The 22,116-nt window shown below is 50.9% G+C and overlaps 1 protein-coding gene across 4 annotated transcripts in view; it reads left to right on the forward strand.

Annotated features, from left to right (window-relative positions):
- The window catches only part of SEMA5B (semaphorin 5B), a 245,894-nt gene that overhangs the window by 13,115 nt on the left and 210,663 nt on the right, over window positions 1–22,116 (forward strand). Inside the window, exon 1 of one of the 4 annotated variants that reach the window (XM_066575323.1) lies at window positions 6,836–6,938. The exons of 2 other annotated variants lie outside the window; for them this stretch is intronic. The gene's annotated coding sequence lies outside the window, so the exon portion shown is untranslated. Of the gene's footprint in view, window positions 1–6,835; window positions 6,943–22,116 lie in introns of those variants that run through there. One more of the 4 variants, XM_066575324.1, reaches the window with a different exon arrangement.

Below are 22,116 nucleotides of genomic sequence, written 5' to 3' on the forward strand. Positions count from 1 at the left end.
TTGATGCCCCAGTATGTCACATTGCCCACGTTGGTGTCCTCACTGCTAGCCATATACCTGCTGAGCTAGAAGCATGGCATCTCTGGATTGCGCTGGTTTTCCAGGACGCTTGGTATTTATGATTTTGCTGCCTGTTTTTGCCCCAGTTTCTTCCTACCCTGGCACTTTTTGTAAAGATTATTTTCCCCTTGGCATCAATGGAAAAACCGTAACCGTGAAGAAGTGACCTGCGTGCATCTTCTACATGTCCGTGTATTCTGTAGGGGTGGTTAATGGTAATTTTTGCGCCTGATTGGCCCAATGTGAACCCAACGCAGGGTCCCTGTATATAATAGCTTGGTGGTACGGGGTGTTTTAAAATAGGGGGTCATTATGAAGGATGGTATCTCAGGGGTTGCTCCCCTACCCCCCCCCCCATAGTGCCAACGAACAAACACTGTTCACGTATCGCGTGTGATCGCAGCACGTTATGACCGTTAAGAGTCCCTGGCTTACTATGAAAGAGTCGTGAGTCTTCAGCGCCAGTCTCTGTTTTTTTTTATATGAATGTCGCCTCCAGTTTCCGGATGATTGAGGTGACTTGACAGTCAGCGCGCTCCACAGCCTGCGTAATAACGGTACAGGTTGGTGGAGTTAGTAATTTGCTGGCTTCATCTGTCATCTCTGGGATTGTGCGCTGCGCCAGTCGCATTGTGCCAGGCAAGCTGCTGCTGCCTCGTACAGACGGGCTAAGCTGCCAGCGAAATCACTTATGGTGGGTCTCCTGCCGCAGAAAGCCATTAAGCTGCGGGCAGAGCGAGCTCGCCGGATTCCAGGGGGCTCCTTGTTGAACCTCTTGTGTGCTGCCATGCTCCGCTACGTTCAGACATGACTGGCATGAAAGACGAGAGAAGAACAATGAGCCCCATCCTGCTCCTCTACGCTGGGCCCTCAAGGGAGCGTCGGGTAGAAGTGGCACCTGTACATTATAAGATTTCATCCGGCTTAGATTTTGGTTATAATTGACTCTTGGAGTTTAAAGGGCCGGTGTACAGGGAAGAAAATCTAGTTCTCTGCTGCTCTAGTAGACTGCTTGCTGTCAGTGAAGGGGAATGTTCATTCAGTGCTTCTCTGCAGTGGCCCAGAGATGTTAGATGACCACTAGAGACAGAAGCCTATGGATGAAAATGGCTCTTCGCTTTTTCAATGCACTTCTCGTGCGTTATGATTTTTGGCGAGTCCAGGGGCTGGGACGAACTGGATGATAATGGTAACTGGTGTAGTTAACAGTCCAGTTACAGAACTGTAACCACGCTGACTGGATGCTAAACAGCAGAACTCTGCTATATCTTCACCAGTCACCTGTCACGGATACTCAGTGACTCAACTTAGAGTAGACCTGAATAGTGTAACAAGTGGACCTTGCAGGAAATGTAGATAGAAAGCGCGTAACATGGTGAAAACACACACAACTAGGGAGAGGGTGATGCTAACTGATGAATATAATGAACCTGGCAGTAGAGACGGGAGCAGATAGTAGAAGACAGAAATTACAGATAAATGCTGTTCCTAATCTCTTACTGACACTGTCCCTCAACTTCAGATCCCACTGTCCCTAAACAGCTCTAAGTTATCTCTATACTTGACCCTGTCTAAAACACAATCCCTGAGATCAGAATGGCACGAAGACCCAGACAAGAAGCTAAAGAAGCAAATACTGGAATGACTCAAGGAAGGTAGAAACAAACAAGCAAAGATTAGATAAACCACTGACTAGAATAAAGAAAAAAATTAGTCAGGACCCTTCTATGAACGAGCATTGCTCAGCGAATGGCGGTGCAGTGGGCGGGGATTGTTCTGTTCCACCCACCTCCATTTATAATAAACAGGCAGTCCATAAGGGAACGACTGCCTGTTTACATCGGTCAATCCATTTGGTTTTCTGCTTGCAGAAACTGAACGACGAATGAAAAGCAAATGAATTCTCATTCGTTGTTTATTTGGGCCATGCACTTACACTGAACAAATAGTTCAGATTTCAGCTGGATGCAAGAATCTAAATGAGTTATCGGCCTGTATAAAGGGGCTCTAAGACACTAACTGGAGAAATTAGGCAAGGCTGGACTAGAGGACCAAGGAGGAGGACACTGACTGGAACGACTAAGCAAGATTGAATTAGAGCAGGTAGTAAGAAATCTTAATGTCGTCACAGCTATCAACCACACTGCACTGCAGAAACAAACACTATTTATAGAGAGGCGAACCAATCAGGCCCTCCTTACTGTAATGAGGCTGAGCAGTGCAATCCGCTGATCCTTTTCAACCACTTGTATCAACTGCCCCAACGATGGCTATAAAGCAGGAGGTAAGTGTGTCTGAAGAGCATAACTGTACACGGATCAGCAGCAGTGTAGAAGCAACAAGCTAGACTAGAGGCAGCAAATGTTATACTCTGGCAAGGAGGAAGTGCGAGGGTCCGTATTATATAGGAAGTCAGATGTGCAAATTAGGGAGACGGGGCAAATTGATAGACAAGATATTCAGCAGGAGCCGCAAAGAACGACTAGCAGCTTAGTGAGAAGAGTCATTGTCAGACACGGAGATGAAATTTTACTCCATGACATTTTGACTTCCGGCAGTCTCTTTTTATAGACCTCAATAGTTGCGAACTCCCTCTAAAGGTGGCTGCAGCTATCTGGATACGGGGAGCTCCCCCTAGGGGTGGCTGCAGCTATCTGGATACGGGGAGCTCCCCCTAGGGGTGGCTGCATATAGTTGTAGACAGAGGGTTTCACCTAATGTTGGCTGTATATAGCCCCCTAGTGGTGGCTCTATATTTCTATGTACCTTGAGCTTTTCTTAGTGATGGCTGTATAAAGAGAGCTCGCCCATTGGAGGCTGAATAAATCTGTAGGTAGGCTGCTCCCTCTAGTGGTGGCTGCAGACAGTAGAATATTATTGTATATCTCTGGCATGGATTTGGTGCTTCCAACCTCTCTAAGATACCAGTGATATTGTCCCCCCTACACCCTCAAAGTGCCATCTCTGCTGCCAGTGAAATACCGCCCCCTCGCTATGAGTGCCTGCTCCATGGCCTGTGGCAATTTGCCCCCTCCTGTAAGATCCTGCTCCGCGGTCTGTGACATATCGCCCCCTCCCAGATGAGCAGCTGCTCCGCGGTCTGTGACATATCGCCCCCTCCCAGATGAGCGCCTGCTCCGCGGCCTGTGGCACATTGCCCCCTCCCAGATGAGCGCCTGCTCCGCGGCCTGTGGCACATTGCCCCCTCCCAGATGAGCGCCAGCTCCGCTGCCTGTGAGGCGTCGCCTCCCCCATCCAGATGAGCGCCAGCTCCGCGGCCTGTGACATATCTCCTCCCCCTCCCAGATGAGCGCCAGCTCCGCGGCCTGTGACACATCGCCTTCACCCCTCCCAGTTGAGCGCCAGCTCTGCGGCCTATGACATATCACCTCCCGGATGAGCGGCAGCTCCGCGGCCTGTGACGTATCACCCTATTCCCCCCCCCCCCCCCCTCCAGATGAGCGCCAGCTCCGCAGCCTGTGACATATCGCCTTCACCCCTCCTAGATGAGCGCCAGCTCTGCGGCCTATGACATATCCCCTCCCCCACCTCCCGGATGAGCGCCAGCTCTGCGGTCTGTGACATATCGCCTTCACCCCTCCCAGATGAGCGCCAGCTCCGCGGCCTGTGACATATCGCCTCCCCCACCTCTCAGATGAGCGGCAGCTCCGCGGCCTGTGACATATCGCCTTCGCTCCCTCCCAGATGAGCGCCAGCTCTGCGGTCTGTGACATATCGCCTTCACCCCTCCTAGATGAGCGCCAGCTCTGCGGCCCATGACATATCCCCTCCCCCACCTCCCGGATGAGCGCCAGCTCTGCGGTCTGTGACATATCGCCTTCACCCCTCCCAGATGAGCGCCAGCTCCGCGGCCTGTGACATATCGCCTCCCCCACCTCTCAGATGAGCGGCAGCTCCGCGGCCTGTGACATATCGCCTTCGCCCCCTCCCAGATGAGCGCCAGCTCTGCGGTCTGTGACATATCGCCTTCGCCCCCTCCCAGATGAGCGCCAGCTCCGCGGCCTGTGACATATCGCCTCCCCCACCTCTCAGATGAGCGCCAGCTCTGCGGCCTATGACATATCGCCTCCCCCACCTCCCGGATGAGCGGCAGCTCCGCGGCCTGTGACGTATCACCCTATTCCCCCCCCCCCCCCCTCCAGATGAGCGCCAGCTCCGCGGTCTGTGACATATCGCCTTCACCTGCTCCCCCGGCCCGTTATTGCCATTTACCAGCTTGTTTTAAATTGCATTTAATCTGCAGCTGTAATGAAGTAGGGGCGGCGCGGCATCCATCTTCCCGTCTCGCATGTTGTGTTTTTTTTTCCTCCCTAACTGGTAAAGCAATTTAAAAATTAACTGTAAAATGCGTGAGCACTCAGTGTCGCCGGTTCGCCGCGGCGCCCGTTTAATTCCTGCTGAATATATTATGTTTACTGTTGCGGCAGATTTTTTGTAATGAATAAAGCTGGTGATGGATTATTCTTAATGGATCAATTAGACGCGGCCGCCGCACGGAATCTGTACGCCGTGCTCCAGGTGGGTGCGGAGGGAGAGGGGTACTAGCCGTCCGCAGTGCCATCGTCCTCTGGCAGGTGAAGCAGCGTTGTCAGTGAAGCTGATTGTCGTTTTCCGGAGACGTCGGCGCGGAGAGACTTGAGGGGGAGATTCTGCTCTGAAATCAAGGAGATAAAAGCAGGAAGCCGCTCTATTCATCGGAGGCGCAGGCGGCCGCGATAACATTCAGCGCTCGTGGCTTCACAGGACGGCGACACGGCTCAAACCTCTTCTCCTGGACATTGTCATCTGTCAGCAGACTGATCTGCGTCTTCATTCTGCCTCTGAATATTAATGGCGCGGCGAGGGCGGAATCTACAAAACTCTTAATTCAAGAAATAAAAGTTGGCATGTGGGTGGAGCTTATCCACGCTGGGATTATTGACTATCAATTTTGGAGATTTGTTTTGTTTGACAAACACTCGCGCCGCGGCGGCCGCTGCTGGTGGAGGGCGCGCGCCGCGGCGGCCGCTGCTGGTGGAGGGCGCGCGCCGCGGTCTGGAGCTGCGGCCCCCTAGGGGATATATGGGGTAGCTATCCACCACTTGTTAAGCGTCTGAGTGCTAGATGTTGGGTCGCTCTCATTCGCACTCCCTTTGTAAGTTTCTGTCCATTCAGCGCCGCTGCCCCCCGTGGTCTCGGGGTACATGGGGAGCGCCGGGCGCCCAATCACGCTGCATTTCAAGGCCTTTTCAGGACAAAAAGTCCAGTGAAATTTCCTGTTTCTCATGCACAAAGGGCCTGAGCGGCCTGGGAGCGCGGTGGCGCTGTATTCTTGGCAGCGCGCTGGAATGTGGCGAGCTCTCAGCAGAATCGCGGCCAGAGAGAAGTTATTTATTCAGCTCTGAATCAGCCCTTCTCCGTTCCAGGAGAGCTGTCACAACACATTACAGCCGACGGCCATTCACGGAGCAGAACTCCCAGCATCTCCAGTGGAGGACCCTGGGCTCGGACCGTGCCCCCCCCCCCCCACCTCCCCCGGAGGAGCCACCATCGGGGGGAACCCAGGAAAAGCTGCTGAAGTCCCCTTAAATATCCGCTCGTCGTCTTCTGTCATGTTCTGCTCAGCAGTTTCTGGGAGAGCTGGATGACAACCAGAGTCCTCTGACAACCAATATGGCCCCAACAGCCGGTAATGTCCATGATAGCAGATGCCGTTCCTGACAGCTAATCTGGCCACAAGCAACCAATATGGCTCATGACAACCGATAGTCCCTGGCAACCAGTTTGGCCCCATAGCAACTGATCCAATTCCTGACAACCAGTATGGCCCTCAACTGATAGTATGGCCCATAGCAACTGATCCAATTCCTGACAACCAGTATGGCCCCCAACTGATAGTATGGCCCATAGCAACTGATCCAATTGTCGACAACCAGCATGGTCCATGACGACCAATGTGGCCCCCAACAACCAGTAGTCCATCACAACTGAAACCATCCCTGACAACCACTAGGTTTCCTGATTACAGATACGGGCCCTGACAACCACTATGGTCTCTGACCACCGATACACTTCCTGACAACAAATATGGCAACCAGAATAATCCATCACAACTAGTAAAGTTCATGAAAGCCGCTTACAATCCCTGACAACCGGTATGGTTCATGACAGCGGATTACACTTCCTGACAACCAGTTCGGCCATCAAGTAAAGTCCATGACTACAGATTAGTCTTTGATATCTGATTTATTGACAACCAGTATGGTCTCTGACAACCAATATCGCCATTGCCCACAGCGGTTCCTGCCCACTCTGGAGTACCCTTACAGAATATGGTCTGCAGGGCTGGGTGACAACCGGATGGAGCAGTAATCTTGTACATACTGGTTGTCGGCGGCACTCAGCCTTCCCAGAACCAGATACTTTCATCTAAAGATTAGAGGGGTGTCGGAGACCCCGGGCCCACAGAACACGGGGGGCCGCACTCTCCCTACAGAGGGGCCCCAGTGCTGTTTTGCTGACACACATCTGGATACCGCCCTGGATTCATCCGCTCGCCGGGGTCACGCTGTAATCCGAGCCGCCTCGCTCTTGTCAGCGCTATTTTTAGACAGTGGAACTTGGCGATGGTTAAACACGTGTATAAATAGTGCAAAAGTAGCGCCAGAGAAGAGGGGGCGACGCGCACGGCCGACACGCATGAGGCGTGTGTTCTCTGCAGGGGACATGGTCGGAATCCTCAGATATGTTCTGTTTGCTAAAGGAGTCGCAGTGCGCAAAACTCAGACACGATGGCGTGATTTCACATCACTGGGATTATGAAGCTGAAAGGACGAACCTGAACCCTCCCCCGCTGTAGAGTTGGAACCGGCTGTCATGTTGGTAACTTTTTGTTACACTGTTGCAGTTTTCTGCTTATTCCTCTGTGCTGCTGAGATGCGGCATCCCGGTTGGACCGATGGCACATTCTTAGGCCTCATGCACTCGGGTAGATTTGCGTTCCATATGTAATGCGGAGAGCTTAAACCCCATTGATTTGCATTGGTGTAAGACGTATTTTATTTATTTTTTTCACGTGCATTAAAAAAAAATCTCCGCACCTCCTACTTTTTGCCCGTTGAAGTCTATGGTGCGAATATGCAGTGAGCGTGTGTGACGCACATAGGAAATGAAAATCTTTGGAAAATGGCCGTAGCGGCCGCGCGTTTCAGTGGTTAGATTACCGCGGTGTAGCGTTTGCGTACAGGTGAAGGAATTGGCAAAATTATATGGAAAAAAAACCCCGAGGTGATACAAACGACGGCACTTGTCATTGCGCGAGCCTAAATAAAAATCATCTTTGAGACCGTCGCACGTGCGTTTAAAATGGCGAATTGATTTCTCAATGGTCTTGGTTGCTGCTTTCAGGGTGCGTCACAGCGACACGGCCGATGGGTGAGCACTAGGTGGGTGTGTTACAATCAAAGCGTTATCCTCCCAACAGCCAATCGCTGTGTCTTTAGCTGGCTGAATGTTCGCTCCCGCAAACGAAAAGCGAACTGCCGAATGATGGACTAAAAGACAATGATGAAAGAATAGATAACGAAAAATGCGCACGTTTACACGCAACGATTATCGCTCAAGAGACGGCTTTTGAGTGAATCTTGAGCGATAATGGTTGTCTAAATGAGCCTTTGCCCGCACTATGGGTGCAAGTGGGACATCGCCTCTGTAAATGAACCTACTGGAAACAAGGGGTTAATGGAACGCAACAGAAATGGATGCAACATATACACGCACTCTTATCAGTCCGTTTTTCGCGGACCGCCTTCGCCCTTGTGTGAATGAGCCCTTAATTTACAGGTCTGTGAGCCGCCCTTATTCAGTCTGCAAAAATATGGACACTAGAGTGGCCCCTGTGAGCGGCGCTCGCCCCCCGGAGTGAGGGTGGATCACGCAGCCAGGCTAAACTGCAGCAGGAAAGGCGTGCGTGCGAGTTATGGAGCTCGCAGACGGGATGATGATCGCTCAATCTAAATGCGATCCAGCGACAAACGATAATCGCTCACTTTTCGTTTGTTCATTTTACGCGTTGGCTCGTTAACGCATCGCTCGGTTTAAATGGCGCGCGTTCAGTCGTTCTCATTAACTCATACAGTGACTGAAGGATTCCTCATTGGAACGAGCTGACGATGTATCTGCCTGTCTAAACGGGCTGCCCGGGTGCGAACGAACTAGCGGTGACATCATCCGCTCGCTCAAACGATAATCGTCTCTCCTGGAAAAAAAAAAAAAAGCTAACACTGACTGACGCTTCGTATCCAGTGATTGGCGCCCGCTCCCTGTCAGTGAATTGACTCTTCGTCCCATTAAAGTGATGATTGCGCTCCCGTTCTGGATCTGTGGCTCCCCTATCGCACATATAATCCTCTGGCTCCGCCTCCTTTGTTCTGTATTGTGTAATATGGAGGAACGTGTGCGGCACTGATGAGCGCGCTGGTAAGGGCGGTCACGTCTTGTCGCCCTCTGCCTGGTCTGCATCGGATGATGAGATAACGATCCTTCAGGTTACCTTTCTGGTGATTTGACCACAAGGTGTTTTGCGCTGTGAGCGCCGTCCGTCAGCTTAATGTGTAAATCTGGCTCGCGAGCTGCAGAATTGCGATGTAGGAGACGCCGCTTGTAGGCGAGAACAAGTGCATCCATATGTCCATCCGAGCTCCTGCGGACCGATCATCTGCTCTGCTGGCCGCCTCCGCAGGCTCTTCATGCTGAACCTTAAAGGGGAACGCCACCTTTACACACTTCACACGCCAAATCCAAGGCTGCCGCTGTTACAGTGGTCAGCTGATCTGTCTGCTCAATGACAGGTGGCTGCAGATAAAGCAGAGTCAGGAAATGTCTGCCACAATGTAGCGCTCGAGGTCCGAGTACTAGAACCTTCTGCCTCTCCCAGACTATCGCAACCCCCCCCCCCCCCTCCATAATATAGAGGGTTGAGTATTTCTTCCAAAGTGATCTCATAATGGCGTGGCACTCAAATATACTATTGCTTTGGGTTTGACTTCTGTGGCCCCCACCGGGCCTGAAGCTGAAGGGGCCACAGCACTGATATTAGTTTGCACAGGTCTGCACACAACACTAGTTGGATCTTTGTCCTATAGTCACTCTTTGGTAGGATTGGACCAGATAGGCGTTCAGGATCCTGGTCGGTCAGCTGATCGCCAAACCAAAGGCTGCCAGAAGCGGGAAGCGCTGTCAACATTGCAGTGGGCTGGGTTGGTACTACAGGCACAGCTCCCACTGAATTCAGTGCCTGCAGTACTAAGCCATGCCACTGCAATATGGACAGCGCTACCTGGTTCCAGTCGTGACTGGGAATCAGTTGGTCAGTGAGAATCCAGATTGTCCAATCTCTGCCAATCAACTATTGATAACCTCTCCGGAGGATAGACCATCAATGGCCAAAGTCCCGGACAGACCCTTTAAGTTACAAGACTGAATTGTCTAAATAATCAGCAGAATTGAGAGTGCAGCTCTGGAGGAGACCTCTTATTTTTCAAAAGCCATACAAAATAAGGAAAGCTGCTGTGAAAGCTGCATTTTCTGGAGCCTGTAGCGGTATCCGACCCTGTGAGCAGCCGACGTCCGCGCGTCCTGTTATCTGTACAGAGGATGGACCGCACAGACTGTCGTCAGACATGCACAGGCAGAAACACACAGGGGATGGATTAGATACACATGGATGGATTAGATACAGGCGCTCAGGACATGATGGATAAAGAGCCTCCACAAGTAGTATCACACATGACCGGATTAGATACAGGTGCTCAGGACATGATGGATAAAGAGCCTCCACAAGTAGTATCACACATGACCGGATTAGATACAGGTGCTCAGGACATGATGGGATAAAGAGCCTCCACAGGCAGTATCACACATGAATGGATTATATATGCAGGCTCGGCAGGCGATATCGCACATGTCTGGATTAGATACGCGGGCTCACCAGGCAGTACCGCACGTGACGGGATTAGATACGCGGGCTCGCCAGGCAGTACCGCACGTGACTGGATTAGATACAGGTGCTCAGGACATGATGGATAAAGAGCCTCCACAAGTAGTATCACACACGACCGGATTAGATACAGGTGCTCAGGACATGATGGATAAAGAGCCTCCACAGGCAGTATCACACATGAATGGATTATATACGCAGGCTCGGCAGGCGGTATCGCACATGTCTGGATTAGATACGCGGGCTCGCCAGGCAGTATTGCACGTGGCGGGATTAGATAGGCGGGCTCGCCAGGCAGTATCGCACGTGACTGGATTAGATACGCGGGCTCGCCAGGCAGTATCGCACATGACTGGATTAGATACGCGGGCTCGCCAGGCAGTATCGCACGTGACTGGATTAGATACGCGGGCTCGCCAGGCAGTATCGCACGTGACTGGATTAGATACGCGGGCTCGCCAGGCAGTATCGCACGTGACGGGATTAGATACGCGGGCTCGCCAGGCAGCCTGGCACGTGACGGGATTAGATACGCGGGCTCGCCAGGCAGTCCGGCACGTGACGGGATTAGATAGGCGGGCTCGCCAGGCAGTATCACACGTGACGGGATTAGATAGGCGGGCTCGCCAGGCAGTACCGCACGTGACGGGATTAGATACGCGGGCTCGCCAGGCAGTACCGCACGTGACGGGATTAGATACGCGGGCTCGCCAGGCAGTACCGCACGTGACGGGATTAGATAGGCGGGCTCGCCAGGCAGTACCGCACGTGACGGGATTAGATAGGCGGGCTCGCCAGGCAGTACCGCACGTGACGGGATTAGATAGGCGGGCTCGCCAGGCAGTACCGCACGTGACGGGATTAGATAGGCGGGCTCGCCAGGCAGTACCGCACGTGACGGGATGAGATACGCGCGCTCGCCAGGCAGTACCGCACGTGACAGGATGAGATACGCGCGCTCGCCAGGCAGTACCGCACGTGACGGGATTAGATACGTGGGCTCGGCAGGCGGCTGTCCCTGGAGATATGATTACAGATCGGTGATTTGTTCCATTTCTCGTTCAGATGTTGCATCGGCAGTTCACCTTCTGCGCCATTCGCACGTCCGTCATTCCCGTGTTAATACGGTTGCCGGGGGTTACCACACACACGCCTGTTCTTCTCCTCTGCGGTGCTGCGGCCAGAACATGGGACGTACGTGTTGCGAAAAGCTTCCTGCTATTTTGGCTTTGGCCTCCTCTACCCCGTTAACCCCTCGCTGTCCACGGCCAGTCCCATAATGGCTCATTAGCGGATTCCGTCTCATTCGCAGAACATAACGGTTAATCGTGGCGAGTGAAATTCAGGAACGTGTAAAACTAAAATATACGGCGTAGCTTGCAAGCTTGCATATTTCTCTCCCCGCTTCGGAGAGGCATTTTTATGTGCATGTTTTGGCCCCCGGGACTTGTGAAAAACTTGGGATTCTGTAGTTCTGGCATCAGATTGCAGCGCGCTCGCCAGCAGCCATTAATCAGCCGGCAGAGGTTACGTGAAGGGTGCGTTCTGTGTACAGATGTGGTTATAGGACCAGCGCTGCGCAGACTTGTGTACAATTTATTGAAAAGACACTTAATTTCCAGCGCGGTGAGCGCTGCCGGAGCTGGGAAAACACATTCGCCATTTATCTGCTGCCATCTTATTTATCACCCATTACCGCAGTCTTTCAAAAATATATATACGTTTTAGCGAGACGCAGGAAATCGAAACGAAATATACGGCGTGTTATTTATTTATTTACTAGCTCTGCGGATTTTGGGGAGAATCGTAAAACACGGATTTAAATGTCGCCGCTGTTACGAGAAGCATGGACCAAAATTGCGTTTGTTCAGACCTTGTCATTGAAAACCTGCCAGAACGACCGGAAATGAGCGGGGAGCTGTGGCGGCATCATCGCGCATTACGTGGGTTTTGACGCTGTTGTATGAATTAAACACATGAACGCTCCAGTCGCCTCCAGAGCTGCATCCACAAGGTTTAGGTCAAGTTCTATACTCCAGTCACCTCCAGAGCTGCATCCACAAAGTTTAGGTCAAATTTTATACTCCAGTCACCTCCAGAGCTGCAGTCATAATCTGCCATTACATCATTCTTATACTGAATTTCCGATCACCCAGAGCTGCACAGCGCCATTCTGAGTGACTCCCATGAACGCGCCTCTCCCGCGGATCCACCTTCTATTATATTTTTCCCTTCCACGAGTCATCGGCGAGTTAACAATTCGAGCGTTGCGGCTGCGGCCAAAACCCATGATTCGTGAGTGATTGTCCTCAACGTGTCGGTGCCAGAAAAGGAAACGTTCTGTGATAAGCCACTAACCTCGCATTAATCGCATCCAGCTAGGAAACGGCCGCAGCGCGGAACGATAAACGTGATGTGTCGCCGCAGCTGTATAATGCGACCATTGTGTAGAACAAAGGTACAATAGGTCTCCGCGCTCGTATAACGCGGTCTTCGTAATGATGTCACCGCGACTCCCAGGGGTATATTTACCAAGATTGGCGCATCCTAGTCCACTCTAGGCAAACTTTGTGCCGGTAGAAAGGCGCTACAGACGTATTGGGTAGTGCCAGCCTGTAGACATATTTGTCGCATTTGGCGGCACCTCCGTATATCAGAGTGAAACCCACACCAGCTACAAGTCGGTAAAGGTTTCAGCTGTAATGTACGCCAAGTACAGGCGTAAGTCTGGCGCGTTGGAATAGTCATGCCCCTTTATGCTAAGCCCTGCCCACTTTTTTGAGAAGAAAATGCCTGTTAATCCCCAAAAAGCTGTAACTTTCGTACTTTCGCCAAAGTTGCAAGTTAGTTCTAGAATTCTCCTGCAAGGGATGCAATGCAGCGTACCAAAGAGTTTGGCGCGCGCCGCATCTGATTAACATCCTGAATGATCATTCAAGGAGTTATACAATATGCGCAGCCACTGCCGTATTGGCTTCGCAAATTGCATAGCCGCGCTACATTAATAGCGTAGTGTGCTGCGTCTTTAGTTACCGTCCGCAGTATACGAAGATGGATGCGATAGATCACTGCGCTGGAATCTGGTAATATCCGAAGCGGTGGCTGAAGCGAATAGCGCGGTGACACGCTTGCGCGACTTCTGCTTACTCGGCGACTGGCCAGACCCCCGCTCCCGGGATCGGCGAGGGTTCCTGTGGAGGGGATATCATTTGGTAACTTTACATAACCCCTTGGGGTAACTGCAGCTGCGGCAGAAAGAGGTAAAAACTCGGAGCGCTGCGCTGGCAGCCATATTGGTTAACTAAACTTCCAGAAGGGGATGCAACTTGGGACTCGTTCACACGGGCGTATTATCGTTCCACACAACATGCGTAATACGGGCAGCATGAACCTAATTTGATTGGCGCCCGAGTTATTTAGATTCGCGTTATTTTTGCTCACAGCTGAGGGTTTGTTACAAGGTATCAGTGCAGACAATCCTCTGATGGAAATAGATCAGCAGCACAAATCTCTCCTGTCCTGATAGTTTGTTACAATGTATCGGTCTGGACTCCAGACATCACAGGATTGTCCACACTGCATACATTGTTACAAACCCCCAGCTGTGACAAGTGTGACGTCTGAAAGCTTAAAACCTTTGATTCCTGTTCTGTCGGATATCTTTTCTCATTTGCTCGTTCCCCCCCATTGTGCATGTAACGGGGGCTACGATAGGATCCGATAAGTAATTGTTGAGTCATGTGACCCTATAGATCGGTGTTGGGCTGCTCACACAGAAAACGCGGCTCAAAACTGTGGAATTTTACCGTGATTTTGAGCAGCGTTTCTGAATGCATTGTGATGAGGGGCGTCAGAACGCGCAAAAATAGAACAGACGGTGCTTGAAAGTTAGGGTGGTTTTAATGCCACGTTTGAGGGCATGTCTGCGAGGCCCCAAATAATAGCGTTGTACTGCGGTTAGCGTGGCGCTTGGATGCCATGCCAATCGCAGTAAAAAGTGGCATGTGTGAGTGGCCTAGCGTACCTGCTGGGCTGCGTTTCCTATGAGCGTGTTCGTACAGCGCCCGGCGCACTCGTCGGGGACGCTGCTGCCCTTTTATGTATTATGCATTGTTCTGTACGAGTGCAGCAGATGTGGAACACGAAGCGAGAGCCGCAATATCAGAGCGGAGACGTGCGATGGAGATCAGCAGGGAGTTCCCTTTGATAAATCCGGAGCTTTTGTCTCTCCTTGTAATAAACTGGAGAAGATTCTGAGAAGCTGCGTTCAGTATCAGAGCTGCACTCCTCGCGCTGACCTGCTAATTGCTCTGTGAGGAAACATCGCCAACTCCTTCTTGGGGCCGTACCCGTCCTGCGGTTCCATCTCAGGCAGATCTGTGGATGATGGGAGTTGTGGTGATTAGATGGACGGTCTTGTCACCGGAGGCCCTAATAGTGGTCACCCCCCTTGGCCTATAAGAGGCTCTCGGAGGCTCCTTGTGTGTAGTGACCTCTTCTTCCACTTGTAGAGCTTTTTGACCACTAGACGCCTCTACGACGCAGAGAAGAGATTTCACCCCGTTACCAGAGTCTGAGAGGGGCGCATTATTGGGATGTGGGAAGCTGGATGGTTGTAATAATGAATTGTCCCCCACCGGCCGTTCTGACCAGACTGTTAGGGGGTGTTGGGACCAGTGGATGGGGGCACACAAGGTGACCAGGCTCAGGACGCCCCCTACAGACCGCCAGTAGAGAGGAGCGTCTGACCAGACTGTTAGGGGGTGTTGGGACCAGTGGATATATGAGGGCACACAAGGTGACCGGGCTCAGGACGCCCCCTACAGACCACCAGTAGAGAGGAGTGTCTGACCAGACTGTTAGGAGGTGCTGGGACCAGTGGATGGGGGCACACAAGGTGACCAGGCTCAGGACGCCCCCTACAGACCGCCAGTAGAGAGGAGCGTCTGACCAGACTGTTAGGGGGTGTTGGGACCAGTGGATATATGAGGGCACACAAGGTGACCGGGCTCAGGACGCCCCCTACAGACCACCAGTAGAGAGGAGTGTCTGACCAGACTGTTAGGAGGTGCTGGGACCAGTGGATGGGGGCACACAAGGTGACCGGGCTCAGGACCCCCAACAGACCACCAGTAGAGAGGATCGTCTGACCAGACTGTGAGGAGGTGTTGGGACCGGTGGATGTGTGAGGGCACACAAGGTGACCGGGCTCAGGACCCCCAACAGACCACCAGTAGAGAGGAGCATCTGACCAGACTGTTAGGAGGTGTTGGGACCAGTGGATTGGGGCACACAAGGTAACCAGGCTCAGGACGCCCCCTACAGACCACCAGTAGAGAGGAGCGTCTGATCGTCTGACAAGCACCAGCAGCTCCAACTGTTCTGTTGTCCACCATCCAGAGACTGGGGGCGCCATCCTTACACCCCTGTGTCTGTCTGAGCCATTTCCAGGCACTTGGCTGAAGGTCATTTGGTCTCACGGCCCCCACTACATGTACGGCCTCTGACACCCACCGTCACCTCCGTTTGCAATGGTGTTGTGAACGATTAAACTGTACGCTGCGGAGGGGAACCGGGTTGTCTCAGCGATGACTCCAGGTCTAGTTTGGGCGCTGGCGACGGCCGCGTTCCTGTTTTATGTTCACATGGTGTATTTCGCTTTACAATATGCATCCCATTAATTTGTAATGGGGAACGGTGACCCCGATTTAACAGTGTTTTTTTTTTTTCCCCCTGGGTATTTAAAATACGAATCATGGGACGAAACACAAATAACGCGTCGCTCGCTTGTTCATTTTCCGCATCACTTTTAGCCATAGAAAACAATAGGAAATCAAAATGTGTTGAATGCAAAACTGCGCCTAAAAGAAGAAAAAACAACCCGTTTTATACAAGCAGATTTTGCCGCAGATTATCTTTTTTTTAGCCCCACAAGTCTGCTGTGTGAACGCGTCGGGCTGCATTGACTTGTATTGGGGTACTCGGCGTAGAAAAAAGTGCAACGTATCTTATTTTGGTCCGTATTATGGACTCCCGGGGGGCCAATCAGACGGCCAACTCTCCTGTCCACGTATTATAGCCATTTAGGCTTGTTGCATGAGCGAATCCGCTGTCCTAAATAAAAAAATACCGCTGCGTTGGGGAAAAAAACGTATTCACAGACCAAAATCGGACATTGAATGTCCCCTGCTGCAGGGATGGCGCCGCGCACGTCTGTGGGCCGTCGGTTGCAAGTTGCACCCGAAAATCTCGAGTGTGACTCGCACTCCGTCTGAATAATGATTTTACGGCTTATTTCCCCGGTGATTTTCCCCGTGTGAGTTGCGTGTATTGCGAGGCGCACAAAACAAGTATGGAGATAGAACCTGTTGTTTTCAATAGGTCTAGTTACAAGCGCGAGCCGCAAAAACTGCAGCGTGTCACTTTTTTTTATTTTGCAAGATCACAGAAACTGCGCCTGTTTGCTGTGGGTAAGACGCGGCACGAACACGAGTCTGATGCGACTTTTTTACATTTTCCTATTGAAGAAAAAAATTATTTTTTTTTTAATTTTACCTCGCATCGACGGTAAAAAAAAAAAAAGGCTCGTGTGACTGTATTCACGAGAATGGAGTTCGTATTCCAGCGAGTTTTGTGCATCTCACGATGCGTAAGATTGGCACTCGTATAAGTGCAAGATCGGGCTGTATATCACGCCAACATCACTTTGGGGAAGTATCTGTCAGCCGCGGCGGAGGACTGACGAGTGTCAGCCATTGTTTTCAGTGGGGAGACAGCACATCGCACTCGCGGTGCTGCCCCCAGCCCCACTGCAGACAATATGCAATGCGAGGGAGCGCCCGAAGATAGTACATCGCGATGTGATGCGGGGAGTAATCGTTCCTCTGTGTGACCCTACTCTAAAGAATGCGGTTCGTATTCGTGCGCTTCGCAGTGCGCAAATCTCTCCCATGTGAATCCGGCCCAAGGGCTCCCTCACATTGGCGATCGTGATCTAGCCACAAAAAAACCACGGCAAAATCAGTTTTTTTTTGTTTTTTTTTTTCCCCCTGCTATTTTTGAGCATTAACGATGCTTTTCCCCTGAGAATTAACGTGCTTAACATTTTATGTTAAAAACTCCTCACGCGTTCGTGCTGCGATAAAAAGGCGGCTCCGCGGGAGATAAAACGCAGGATATTGGACATTTATTATATATATTTTTTTCTCACTGCATCGCAAATGGGAATAAACCATAGAAAATCATTCGTTTCGTAATTCTACATTTTCGCTCATTTTTGCATTGCTCAAAAAATGCCCATTTTTCTCGCCGGTGTGAAGGCGCCGTAAGCGTTTGATCCGTTTTTGCGATAGCGTGCAATTTGCATCAGATGTGTGGCTTTTTGTCACGCTAGTGAAAAACAAGTAAACGGCCAGAAATACGGACTATTGGGCCCAGTGAAGAAAAAATTCGCTTGCGTGACGGAAACTATGCAATTTTTTTTTTTCTGTGTGACTTCTGTCTCCTGAATATGACGGCATTCGCACGGAGCGGCTGTGACTCGCATTGCGGTCTAGGATGAGTCACATGCAACTTGTGTCCAAAACTCCCCACAGCTTTGCATTTCTTGTGACTGTCACTTGGGTAATATTTTGTCGCCACGCGATCCATTAACAGTCATTAGACACGATATTGTAATGTGATGCCTGGATTCGCATGTCATGTGACTAAAGTCGCCGTGTAGCCCCACCCTAAACGTGCCGGTTCTTCCCGGCGTGCGATCTCTGTGGTGCCCACTGCTGCTGCATATTTATGCTGCCCCGGAACCTCTCTGCACCGCAGAGCCACCCAGTATGGCGGCGGCGCTGGACCAGTCATCTCCGTCCTGCTCTGTGTACACAGAAATGAAATATTTATGATCTGCAGCGCCAAAGTCAGAAGTCAATTAAGCTGGACCTTTCGTGCGTCAGTAAATGAGAGCCATCTCCTGGCGTCAGCAGGAAGGGATGTGTCACATAGAAAATAGAAAGTGCGCAAATCATTGAAACCACTTCCATCCCGTCACAAACATCCTGCGTTACTGGCGGCGGCGGAGAGATGGTGGACGTCCGTGACGAGAACCATTACCGTGATTTACCGACGCACTAACAGCTGATGAAATGTGAGGGCTGTCATGTGGAGACTAAGTAATAAGGCGAAAAACAACTCCGGCGAAGTTCATCGCCAGCCTCTTAACCCTTTGCCGCGGTGCCAGTCAGCGGCGCCGGCGCTGCGTTACTTCACAAGGAGTTAATAAAAGCAGAAGCCGCTGATTTATCTGCAGTTGGCAGCGCCCTCGTCTCATGGACGCCAAGACGTCTCTGCCTGGCTGGGCACAGAGGAGGGCGAGAGCACTGAGGCCGCATTCACACGGAGCGTTTGTGGCGCGAGTTACATGGCAATTCGCATACTATAGGAATCCGTGCCGCGGCTCATGTGGCGTGGACTTGCATTTCATGCCGCGAGGGGAAAAAATGAACACGTGTATTTTTGACGTGGAATTTTTGCATCGATGAAGGGCGGTCCGCACGCGGATTCGTGGCGTGATTAAATGAGGATTCACATCAGAAATCCGTACCAACCGCGCCGATTGTCGTTAAAATCACCGTTGGTTTTTTCAGATGCTGATTTTGGTCGTGTAAATGAGGCCGCGGTTGCACGTCATTCCTGCGGTCGACAGGTCAGCGCCGAACTCGTGAGAATCGGTACCTCTGGTCCTAAATCAAACCTGGAACTATTGCTGTTTTCAAGATCTCTGCTTGCTGTCAGTGAACATTAACAATAAGGGCGGCCTCATACACGGAAAACCTGCTGGAAATCTGCTGTGGCCAAACCTGTTCCTAAGGGTGGTGTCACACGGGCCATAAAATAGCGCAATTTTCATGCTATGCGAGAGCGAGTAAAAACGCAGAATTCTGAAACCAATGATTTTCTCATTTGCAAAGTTGATGGGGGGGCGGGGTGGGCTTTGCGCGTAATATTCCTGCAGCGCCTGGATGAGATGTCGCATCCGCGCCGCTGTAAGCGCTGCAGGGTCTTCGTCTGCGCTGAGAATCCACAACAAATCTGCCCGTGTGATCGTGGCTTAAATGCGCCAAAATTCCTGCAGCAAATCCCGTGTGATGGCGGATTAATTAACATTCAGCCTGAAGATCGCCCAACTCTTCTCTCAGCTGTGGTGCTGTCGCAGTGTACGGGTTTATTCACATTACTTTATGGTTTTTTTGCTATTTTTTTTTTTTGAGAATGCAGCAAAATTTGCTGCAATTTTGAAAAATTGTGGCAAAAACCGATGCGCCGTGTGAATAACCCCGTGAGCCGGTGAGCTGCAGCACCAACCTTTTCAGTTTCCTGGATTTAGAGTTTTCCTACACCGACACATTGTAACAAACCCTCAGATTGTGGGACAGACTACAAAGCGTCCAATGCCTCCGCTCTCTTCGGTGAACTTTACTGACACTCCAATGGTGACGACTATTCTTCTTTTCTGGCGGGGTGCGGATTGTTCATCCTGAGCCTCCTGCTTCATGAATAACATTCGGGATCTGCAGTTTAGACTGATCCAGACTGGCAGGGCTGAGGGGGCTTTGGTTAGATGTAAGGGAGTTGCAGATTTCGTTAAGTAATACGGATTTTGCAGCATTCTTCTGAATAGATTTCTTCACCCAACGGATTTTTCCCCCTGTTTTTATTTTTGGGCATTTCTGCGGGAGGGATCGCTTGTTCCCTAGGGGACCTTGGGGGCAAAAAAATCACTTTTAAAATTTTTTTTTTTTTATCCTTTCATGAGATGCGTTTTTTTTCTTTCTGTGAGAGTCGCACATTAGCAAGCAGGTCCGATCTTGCGCTCGCCTGTGAATGTAGCCAGAAGCAAACAGATGAGAAGTGATGAAGTCATGTCCACACGGGCCGATCTGCGGACCCTTCACAGCATTTAAAACCCGCGGCTGCGCTTATCCTGCGAAAATCGTGCGGTTTTTCGCTGCGGTAGTTCCGTGAGATTTCCGCCCCGTGTGACCCCAGCCTTACAGGAGCAGCGGGGTAGATGACTTTTTTAAAATCTCGACATTCGGTGCAGAATTTAAATCCTCAGCGTGTTAAATTTCGTAACTTATTCGTTGCAGAATCTCCTCTTAATGGTGGGGGAGGGGGGAGACGACACAACACAGTTTGGGGGGTTTGAAGCCTTCTTTCAGACCACCCATAGTAAATCCGTCCCGTATCTCCGTGCCCCAGGGGCGCCTTCATGTGGAGCCCGTCCATTTGCTGCAGATCCTGCTGTGGATCTGCAGATTTTGCCCTTTAAGCTGAGGCCACTCCCACATGACGGCAAGACGTCACGATTTTATTGCCGTTTTCGGACACAAGTTAATGCATCTGACAGCGGTTTTTAACGCGCCCATCATGCGTTTATAAAGCACAAAAACGGGACAAAATAGAGCAGACAGCACTTGAAAATTGCGGCGCTAAAAACGCCACGTTAAAGCGCAGGTCTGCGAGGCCCCATTGAAATCAATGGGAGCGTTGTCCAGGCTGAAAAGTGCGCCTGAGAGCGGCCTGAAGGAGCGCGGTCTGCGGCGGACCCTCCCCAAAATGTGTGGATTTTTCACAGCCGAAAATCCACATCAATTCCCCAAGTGCAAATGTATCCAAAGTGTTTCTTTTTTAATATTCTGCTTCCGTTTCTCATCAGTTTGCCGCATCCGTTAATCTGTCTGCGCATGAAACAAGTCATTTTTTTCGGTTTTTTTTTTTTTTTTTTAATGGAAGAAATGGCGCTGCTGGCTATAATGGAACTGACGCAGACTGCACTGAACGGAAGAGATCTCCTCCACTGAAATCAACGGGGTTCTTCACGGACAGAACTATTTCCCTTTTCTGGACTGAGAACGGGAAGAAGTGCTTGATGTGAATTGAGCCCCTAGAGAGCTGATCCTGCGGAGGGTTTGTTACAGTTGCGTCCAGCGTACAGCTGGCAGTTTGTAACATTGTATCACAGAGCGTTGTCTGCTTAGACTGGACTGGGACCCGCTATGAACAGTCCTCTCATTCACTGACAGCAAACAGAAGGCTTAACCCTTCAGTGACCAGCCTATTTTGTGCCTTAGAACCAAGAGATTTGCGTTGTTGCATCACAAGAGCCAGTTAGTCTGACGGCCGCATGAGCTGCACTCTGGGGTCCATATAACGTCCTTTATAATACTTTTGTTCTGCCGCTGGAGGATCTGTCCTGTGAACGGACCGGCGGCTCGCTGTCGCACACGTGCGGTACACATTTTAATTTTCTTTTTTTCTCCCCCTTAGCATGCTAAGGAAAAAGAACTTGAGGCACACGAGCGGAAACCAACTGCGGTTTCCGCTTGCGGATGAAAAATCGCAGCATACGCCATTTGACTGCGGTTCGCGCACGGACAGCTTGAAGTTAATGGAAGCCATTCAACGTATTTTCATATTTTCATTGTTTTGATCGTCGCGAACGCACTGATACAGATCGTGTCTCGGCTTTTTCATTTTTCTTTTTTTTTTTTTTTTTTTTTCTACACTTCGCTTTTTGGGGGAATTTTTTTCTCCCCCGTCTCTTGGCTCTTTAGGTATGTGCGTTGCATCCATATCGTGATAAGCGATGACCCCCCCCCCCTAATGGCGGTAACCGGGTCTTGTGATGTCATTACCGGTGTTGGGGATTCGTGGATTTGTGTTTTGTTTTTTTTACTTTGCCTCTGGTCGCCGCCCGTTAGTGGGCCAGGCCGCCCCTGTAAATAAGAATGTGGTTTAGATGAATGGCGCAGCATGGATGACAGACCTCATCACTGATTTAACCCTTGCTGGGCGGCGTATCACTGCCAGGGTCTCATTATGCTCTCATCATGGATTATTACGCACCATCTTCCAGCACGGAGAAGGTCAATGGCAGCTAATCAGGGGAGCGGCTAATAATGGCGTTGACCAGAATGACTGGGATAATCGGTTTTATTGGGTCACAGCGGGCGCGGCGGATGTTGGGCTCATTCTTCATTTACTGCCTGGAATTTGTGTGTGTG

This window comes from Eleutherodactylus coqui, chromosome 8, assembly GCF_035609145.1.
Source record: "Eleutherodactylus coqui strain aEleCoq1 chromosome 8, aEleCoq1.hap1, whole genome shotgun sequence".
NCBI lineage: Eukaryota > Metazoa > Chordata > Amphibia > Anura > Eleutherodactylidae > Eleutherodactylus > Eleutherodactylus coqui.